Below are 9,755 nucleotides of genomic sequence, written 5' to 3'. Positions count from 1 at the left end.
GGAAGCTTCATTTGATAATAAGACATCTAGTTGATGTCTTCCTGTTATTTCGAGATTTCATTTAGATCCCATTTATAAATGCATAGATTTTTAGTAAGCTTCCACTAACTATTTGACCTTTCAAATGGCCCTTCGTTTTAGCTGTCTCTCCACATATTCCTTCTGTCATCTCCCTCTCCACTTCCCACTTGCTCCTCCTATTCTAGCCCCTCCCTTCCACCCACTATAATGATCTCTTTCCTAAAGAGTAAAGGATGTCCCCATCCCTTACTCTGTACCTAAACTCTGTGAGGCTACAGACTGTAGACTTAACAGCTAATATCCAGGTAGAAACAAATAGATACCATATTTGTTTTTCTGGGCCTGGGATACATCACTCAGCAAGATTTTTTTTTCCTAGTTACATTCATTTACCTGTAAACTTTATGATTTCATTGTTTTAAAAGCTGAGTAATACTCCAATTGTGTAAATGTATCACATTTTCTGCATCCGTGGATGTTGAGGGACATCTAGGCTTTTTCCAATTTCTGGCTACTGTGAATTCTATGAACATGGCTGAACACATGTCTCTGTGGTAGGATGAAATGTCCTTTGGGTATATGTCCAAGAGTGAGATAGCTGGATCTTGATTAGCTCGAGTCCCGTCTCCCTGAGGAATGCCCACACTGATTTCCGAGGTGACTGTACCAATCCGTGTTCCCACAGCTGCAGACAAGCGTTCCCCTTGCTCCACATCCTCACCAGATGCTGATCTCTTCTTTCTGATCATAGTAACTTTTATTTTATGCCAAGGATATAAATTTGCGTCAAGTCTTTGCTACAATCACACAACCCTCTCCAATTCCCAAGCAGGCAGCCAGCAGGGACAGGAAGGAGAATAAAAACCTTACACTTGTATAAAATGTGCTCTAAAGTGTGGTTTTCAGTTTTTCCATACAAACTGATAAGGGCATTTTTAAAACTTGCCTGCTTGCTTTGGGTGTGTGTGTGTGTAACTTAAAAAAATTTTTTTAACCTTTTTTTTTTTTACAGTCCAGTTGTTACTCCCCTCCCTCTTATCTGCCCTCTGACTGTTCCTCATCCCTTACCTCCTCCCCCAACTCCAAGAGGTCTCCCTACTCCCTGGGGTCTCAAGTCTCTCAAAGGTTAGGTGCTTCTTCTTTCACTGAGGGCAGACCAGGCAGTCTTCTGCTGTATGTGTTGGGGGCTCATATCAGCTGGTGTATGCTGCCTGGTTGGTGGCTCAGTGTCTAAGGAATCTTGGGGGTCCAGGTTAGTTGAGACTGCTGGTCTCCCTATGGGATTGCCTTCCTCTTCAGCTTTTTCCAGCCTTTCCATAATTCAACCACATGGGTCCCCAGCTTCTGTCCTTTGGTTGGATGTCAGTGTCTTCATCTGACTTTTTCAGCTGCTTGTTGGGCCTCTCGGAGAGCAGCCATGCTAGGCTTCTGTCTGTAAGCACAGTATTAGCGTCAGGCCTTGGAGCCTCACCTTGAGCTGGATCCCAGTTTAGGCCTGTCACTGGAATCACAGCTGATTCTTGACCAGCATTGAATATCCCAGCAAAGCAAAAGTTTCACTTCAGGGATGCTGGACTCTTGTCATGGTTGTCAGGAAGCATGCTCCATTCCTCAACTCCAGATGACCAGGCCCACAGATTCTTATTCAAAATAGCCAACTCTTGGCCTGTCATCACACTTGCAAACAATGGGATAACACTGCATCTCTTAACCTCCTATGGTTAATAAAGAAACTAGTATGTGTTAAGTGCTGTCTTTAAAAGGACAGATTAATTTGCATGTGTCACACCAGGTTGATCTCACAAACATGCTTCTCAACTGCTGTTACCTGTGTTTCTACTTTATTCTCATGACAGAAAATGTTAGGGTCTCTTCAGAGTGGTTATTAACTGGAGTTAGTTACTATAGTTAGTGCTTTAAAAGAAAATTGCTTTATGTTATTTACATATAGATGACCACAGCCACCAAAGTTTAATTCTTTTTAGCATTTTTCTAAATGCTGTATGCCAGGGAGTAGTTAAATGTTAGGTAATTTAACCAGTGAGACACACACACACACACACACACACACACACACACACATCTCACATACACAACAAATTTAAAAGAAAGGAATAGAATACATTTTGATCTGCATTCATTTTCATCACAAACCTCTTTACAGGGGAGTCCACTCTGGTGGGGCAGGGTGAGGCTGTGGAAGGCAAGGCCTATGAAGGGCCTGTGAATCTCATTTGGATGCCATGGGGATATCTTTCTGTAAAGGCAATAATAGTACAGGGACTCTTTCCTTCTCTGGGGATACAAATGTGTGTCAATATACATGCAGGTATGATGTCCATGTTAAGGGTGTTGGCCACACAAAATAGGAAAACTCAAAAACTTACACAGACCCTAAGTCTCATGCATACATTCAAAAATTCATGGAAGGACTGGCCTCCTGGTGCCAGCCCATTAGCCCAGCATGTGGGAGTCTGAGGCAGGAGGTTCGGGAGTTGGAGGATAGCCATGCATATAGTGAGACCGTATGAATGAGGTTGGAGGGCCTGGGAATGTGGAAGTTGGAATTTAGATTCAGGTTAAGCTGCATTCTGAGTTGGTTGGCCTCAGTTTTACTCCTGTGAAGTGATAATGTCAGTGTTTTCTCTATGATGTGACTGTGAATACCAATAGGATCATGGCTGTAAGGCATCAAGCCAGTTTCTGACACAGTAAGAACAACCAACTTCCAACAGTCTCTTCAAGAAACTCACCGTAGAGCTGCCAGTTGAGCAGTGACAAGGGAGCTCTAGGAAGACACTAGCAATACAGGGTCTGAAACTTGATTCTGGTTTTAGTGGAAATGCCAGTATTTAGTCAGCTACAGATGTTTGCTTTAAATGTAGGCAGTTGCCCTTGAGCCATTCTCTGAATCTCCTGTAATTTTATTAGTATTACCTACTTTCACAAATGCCTCCGGTGTAGATGTATACAGTGTGCAGATATTAGGGCATTTGAGCTGTTTGTGTTGCGGAGAAAGCATCTTGCTTATCCTTGAAACAAAGAGGGCAGTAGAGTTCTGTTCATTTGTGACTTGCTCTGTTCCTCGGGTCTCCAAAGAAATGTGGGTTTCCTTGCTATAAAATATTTATAATTCATTAAGATAGAGTGAGTCACGTCAGAAATTGTATAGGGAGATAAAAGAATATTTATTTATAACCCAGATTAATGTTATAGCAGCGAGCAGCTGTGGCAAAGGAGGAAATGCAGAGATACAATCATCACCCGATGAAAGCAAACAGATCCAGTCTCCAGAAAGCCAAAGTGTGGGTTTATTTTAGACACATTCTTTCAGGTGTAGCAAAAATACACATCTTCAATGCTTTAATCTGCTGCGAAAGATTGAGTTTTGTCAGGAAGAATCAACAATGAATGCAAAGGGGGATCTTTAAACATGATAGAAAAATGAGAACAAGTGTTCGCATTTGGGGTATGTGGTGGTTAATATCCATTACAAACTTGGCAGGATTTAGGATCACCCAGGAGACGAGCCTCCTGGCAGGACTGAGACTGGGTTTCTAGACTGGAGTATCTCCGATGGGAAGGTCAACCTTAAATGTGGGTAACCTCATCTCCTAGGCTGAGGCTCTGGACTGTTCACAGTTCACTAAACCAGATGCCTAGTCCTTGGCACTATCCAATAAAAGCAAATATACCAACGTCCTGTATCTCTGTCCCCCAATATGGCAGGCACTAGCTCATGTGTTCAGTGAACACCTATCCAGCCCCTATGTTGGAGAAACTGAAATTTCTGCCCTACTTTTAATTCAGTTGTCATACATGGCTGCTGGCTACTGTGTTAGATCACATAGCAAATGGCTCTTGGTTTGTCATAACTTGTTTTTCCTCAGTTTCTTTGTTCATTTCTATATCTGTCTCTACTTTTTCAGCTACAGTGAGGCTCTAGTACTAGAATAGCTAAGGACACTGCCCAAGCAGGACTTAAAGGGAGGTAGACAATGGTATCTGCAGTGAGCCATCCACAGGATACTTTTGGAAGAAAAGACTGTTAAAAGCAGAGACAATGGAGGCCTGACTTCTGACGTTTCAGAGGGAAGCAAAGATCATTTGTGTGAAGAAACTGTATCTATCTGCTCAGCTGGAGCTAAAGAACTGATTGATTAACAAGAGACCAGAACCACTAAATAAAATGTTTGCTTTGCTGGGCCAATGGATACTGGTCAGCTGTGAATAAGAGACTAGAATTATTGAGGTGAATTCTGGAAAGTGTTTCCTCCAAATCAGCACACAGACGCTGTGTTTCAGAGGCAGCCGAGGTAGTACCTGATGCTGTCAGCCAAACTTGAAAGTAAGGGTCTTCCCAGTGGTACTGGTTTTGAAGGCCTGAAGGAGTCATGGGGAATAGTTGAGACTTTACACTGTGTGGCAGGGCTGGAGTCCCTGAAGAGAGCCTGGGAGTGGCTGGTGGTGAAAGTGCAGCCCAGTTGCAGCAAGGACCAGAGCATGTTGAAGATGGCAGTTCCCTGGGAGAACAGCAGCAGCTCTGGAGTGGAGCCAGGCAGGGCCTGGAAGACAAGCAGGGTGTGCACAGAGGGTGGAGCCAGAGAAGGGACTCAAGTCCTTTGGAGGAGTTTGAAAGATGGTGAGTAAATCCAGACATTGGACATTGAGTTATTTACACAGTTGGAGTTTGATTTTGATTTTGATTTGATTTGATTGTAACTGTGCCCTGGGTCTTCCCTCTTGAAATAAGAAGTTTAAAATTTAACATGTAGGACCTCACAGTTGAAAGACTTTGGCTTTTTTTTTTTTTGGATTTTTTTTTTTTTTTTTTTGAGACTGAACTTTTAATTTGTTTGATATAAGACTGTGGGACTTTTTCAAGTTTGAAAATCTGTAGATGCTACGCTGCCATGAGTGGGGGGGCCATCTTGGTGAGGTTGTGTGTGTGTGTGTGTGTGTGTGTGTGTGTGTGCGCGCATGCGCGTGCTCATGCGATATTAAAATTAGGGAAGAAAAAGAAAGGAAAGTTTGTGGCCTAACACTGATGTGTTTGTGTGTCTAGCTGAAAGGGGGCAGCTGTGTTCACTGGCTCGTTTCATGTCAACTTGGCACAAGCCATATTCCATCTCAACTGTGAACGTACTTTTAGTCTGAAGCTCAGCCATTAAGGAAGGCTAAGCCAAAAGGAAGAGAAAGTGCCTTTGTAAGATCAGGCTGCAGGCAAGCCTGTAGCACATTTTCTTAATTAGTGATTGATGGGGGAGGTCTCAGTCCATTGTGGGTGGTGCCGTCCCTGGGCTGGTGGTCCTGGGTTCTATAAGAAAGCAGATTGAGTAAGCCAAAAAAAGCAGTAAGCAGCACCCCTCCATGGCCTACATCAGCTCCTGCCTCTAGGTTCCTGCCTTGCTGGAGTTCCTGCCCTGACTTCGTTTGGTGATAAACTAAGATGTGGAAGTGTAAGCCAAATAAACCCAGTTACTTTTGGTCATGGTGTTTCATCACAGCAATAAGAACTCTAACTAGGACAGTCAGAGTGAATGAGCTAGAGAGATGTACACTGGACAGTGTGGCTGAATGAAGTAGCCTCTGAGTGGGTTATTTGGCACCTATTTTACAAAATTATCTACCCTATTAGGTCTTTTTGGCATGGTTTATTTTGGAGTCCTTGCTACTGAGAGTAGTTATGTGGCCAGTTGCTTCCTGAGTCTGTTCTTCACATGGGATTGTAAAACCATCTGATCAGGCCTAGAGAAGACAAAGTTTATTCATTTGAGACAGATAGATGGACAGACAGAAAGTCAGACAGATAGACACACACACAGAGAGAGAGAGAGAGAGAGAGAGAGAGAGAGAGAGAGGGAGAGAGAGAGAGAGAGAGGGAGAGGGAGAGAGAGAGGGGGAGGGAGAGAGAGAGAGAGAGACAGAGAGAGAGAGAGAGAGAGAGAGAGAGAATTTCAAACAAAAGCCTGGGCCAAGCACTGATGGATTTTTATACTCTCCTTTTTAATTGTAAAATGTTAAACTTACGTATTTTTTCTTTAACTGCACAATTCAGTGATGTTAACTGTATGGATATTACCTTGTTACAGAGCTGTAGAATCTTCTTGCAGAACCCACACTACTCATTAAAGAAGTCCCCACTTTATCCCTCCAGCCCCTGGCAACTGGCATTCTCCTAGTAATCTCCATATTGTGTCCCCCTCCTTTCTCCCCCCTCTCCCCTTCCTTCTTCTTCCCTCCCTCCTCCTCTCTCACTCCCCTCCTGCCCCACCCATCTGTAACTAGCATTGTGCTGAACTTGTTGACTGAACCCAAGTTTCATGTGTGTCACATGTGTCATGTGTGTCACATGTGTCATGTGTGTCACATGTGCTAGGTTTTCCTTATAGTGTGGAGGCCTAGTGTGTGTATACATTTAAAGCTCTTCTGTGGGCAATTGGCTTGCTTCTTAGCTGTTGTAAATGAGGATAGAATGGACACAGTATACAAGGACCTTTCTGAGATCCGGCCTTCAGTTCTCCTGGATCTATCTTTAAGCTTCTGATGACTCTCCATATTGCTTTTCCTGGCAGCTGCACTACACACAACCTCCAGCACTGCACAAAGGTTCTCCTTGTTCTTCTGCACACTTGAGCTTGTTGGTTTCCTTGATGGTTGCCACCCTCGCTGCTGTAACTTTTGAGTGTTAATTACAACTTTCGAGCTAGTACTAAGTGTACATGGTGACCTGCTCTAAGAAGTAATGGCTGCCTTTGCTAGACACGGCTACAGGCAGGCTTTTCTCTTAGTACCTGGCATTAGCTCTGGTAGCCTTCACCGTCACATTTGAGGTAAATAGGAATATCCAGATGAGCGACTTGTCACAGCTACTGTGGGTAGCTGTGAAACTACAGGGGTGGGATTCCACCCCAGGGGCTGAGCTCATCTGCCTCTCCCTCTCAGAAAGATACACATGTGCACCGTTCATGAGTGTGCTGAGGAATAGTGAAGCCTGTGGTACCAGTTAATAGCAAAGAACTAGTATTCACAGTTAAAGCCAGCAACGTAACATGTGTGGTCGGGAGCTGGAAAGATGATTCAGAAGTTAAGAGCACTGGACGCTTTTCCTGAGAACCTTAGTTCAGTTCCCAGCACCCACACGGTAGCTCACAACTGTCTGTCAACTCAGTTCCAGGGGATTTAGCGCCCTCTTCTGGCCTCCTTGGGCACTACATGCATGTGGTATATGGACATGCATGCAGTCTAACTGCCCATACACATAAAGCAAAAATAAGTAAATCTTTAAAAACAACGTAGAGTTTGTTTTGTACACATCATTATGTGGTCCTTAAAACTGCTGCTTATGAAGTCAGCTTGGAGGATGATTAAAATCAAACAAGAATCGGAAAGTGGGGCTGCGGTTCACTGTAGTCATGACTGGAGATACAGAGCGTGTGCAGCATTTTCTCTCAATCACACAACCCCTCTAAGCCCTCTTTTGTACCTTGGCCTTTTTTACTTCCCCACGCCTCAGTGGCTCAGGCTCTGGTCTTGTGCTTTCTGCCAGTGTTCATCCACCCTGTTGTCCCAAGAAATCAGTTGTCACCCTGTGGTTCAGCTGTTCTTTTGTGCTCTGGATGGGGATAGACAATTACTTCCTTGCTGCTTCTACTTGGTCATCTATCCAGGTATTTCGAGTGTAACACGTCCAGCAGAGATATTTGGTTCATTTCTCATCTCAAAGAGAATGGAAACCTTGCTTATTTCTCTAGCTGCTCCTCTGTCTCCCTGGAATGGCCTTTACCAGCCTTTTGTGTAGATTCTGCTCAAACACAACCTGGTCAAGAAAACACGTGGTTTGAATTGGGACTGTCTTCTGAAAGCCCAAGTGTTAAATGGCTAGTGATACTGTTGGTCAGTGATGGGACATTTAAAGAGGTAGGGCTCATTGTGAAGTTAGGGCACCGGGGCATGTCCTTGAAGAGGCTACTATAGCAAGATGAGCCATTTCCCGTTCTGCTCCCTGACCTAGCCTTGGTGAGCAGCTCTGATTGTCATTTATGGTCACTCTGATGCATTGTACAACTGAAGGCCCAAAGCCGTGGGACCATAAGCTGAAACTGTAAGGGTCCATGATTTGCCAAAGAATGATACTCTGGACTCAAATCGCATGTAAATGCAAAGAATGTTTTAATCTACATAAGTCCATCATACTGGGGTCTCCCATCACCAGAATAGAGAGATGACCAAGTGAACTTGCAGGCCTGATTTAAAGCACACCCAGGAATTCTGGGGTAGGTGTTGGGTCCATCTCTACAGTCATTCCATTACTGGGGTGTAGGGGTTGGAAACTTGCTGGGGAGGTCTGGAAACTGTTGCTGAGGAAGTAGCTGAGGAAGTCTGGAAACTGCGGCTGACCCATTGTCCTTGTCTCAAGCCAAGTGGCGAGGCAGCTTCTGAGGCCCAGACTTGCCTGGACTTGCCCAGTTCTTGGAAACAGAGATTTAGACTTTGTCTCCTGAACTGCCCATTTGAAGTCTATCATGGAAACAGGCTAACCTTCTCAAAACCTTTATAAGAGATGTATAGTGGTCTTGCATTGTATAATATGCCAGAAACTTAGTCGGAAACATTCATGCCTTTCCGCAGTGTTAGAGTTTACTGAATAACAGTGAATCTACAGGGCATAGAGGGTTCAATGGCAGTGTTTTGTCATATAATCCTGCCTAACCTGATAACTTGGTTGAGGTGAATACAGGTGCTTTTATCCCAATCTTAGTTACTAATATTAACTCTTATCACACAGAACATAGCAAATGTGTCTACAAACCTATCTGTATTAAATATAGCTTACACAACAAATACTAGAAAAGGATGCTGCAGCTGAGCTCAAAGGTTTCAGCTGTGAGTTGAGAGAGTCCATATTGATAAGACAAGGAACCAGACCACTGTCTGGAGGCAGCTATGGCTACAGCTGCTGAAGTCAGGCTTGAGAGCAAAGCTGCAGAGTTGAGCTGCTGGATTAAGCATCCTTAAGATGGTTAAGCAGCCTTAACAGAATCTAGTCAGCAACAGGATACAATGAGTCAGGTGCAGTGAACATGTGGACAGTCAGTGGAAAAAGCCCCTGGGGAATGAGCCAAGCTGGCACTCCATCATTTCATGGGGTCTAGGTTTCACCCTTTCCTTGTTCTGGTAAGTCCAATAAGTTTTGAGGCCTCATTTCTCTGACATGATTTTAACACACCCATGTGCTCCACAGACTCAGTCCCCTTCAATAAACTTGCAGGGGCTCCCTTTCTATTCCTACGCTAATCACAGCCTGCTCTCGGGACATATACACTGAGCACAGGAAAATGGAAATAAGAGTAAATGCTGGATGGTTCTAATTATTTAAAATTCTAGAAGGAGAAAGACTAATAAGAAAAAGATCAGTGTTTTTCTGGTAATTACTGGTAGGTATTCATTGGACAATAAACCTTTCACATAAAAAAATCTTCATTTTAGTTATAGTCATAAACACACGTCTGTGTTATGTATGTGCGTATATACATTTGTAATCTGTCAAAATTTGTCAAACTACATTTGAAATGCATGTTTTATTAAAAATTCTTAATATTTTTGTTAAAAAGACAAACAATATTGGAGAGTGGTAGCAACAGAGCAGAAGACTGGGGGAAGGAGAATGAACAAAACAGAAGTAGACTTGTAGGCAGACAGATGGCCAGAGAATGCTTGCTCCCTAACACTGT

Source organism: Grammomys surdaster, unplaced genomic scaffold (assembly GCF_004785775.1).
Source record: "Grammomys surdaster isolate TR1022 unplaced genomic scaffold, NIH_TR_1.0 139, whole genome shotgun sequence".
Taxonomy (NCBI): Eukaryota; Metazoa; Chordata; class Mammalia; order Rodentia; family Muridae; genus Grammomys; species Grammomys surdaster.
This window is presented reverse-complemented; position numbering follows the sequence as displayed.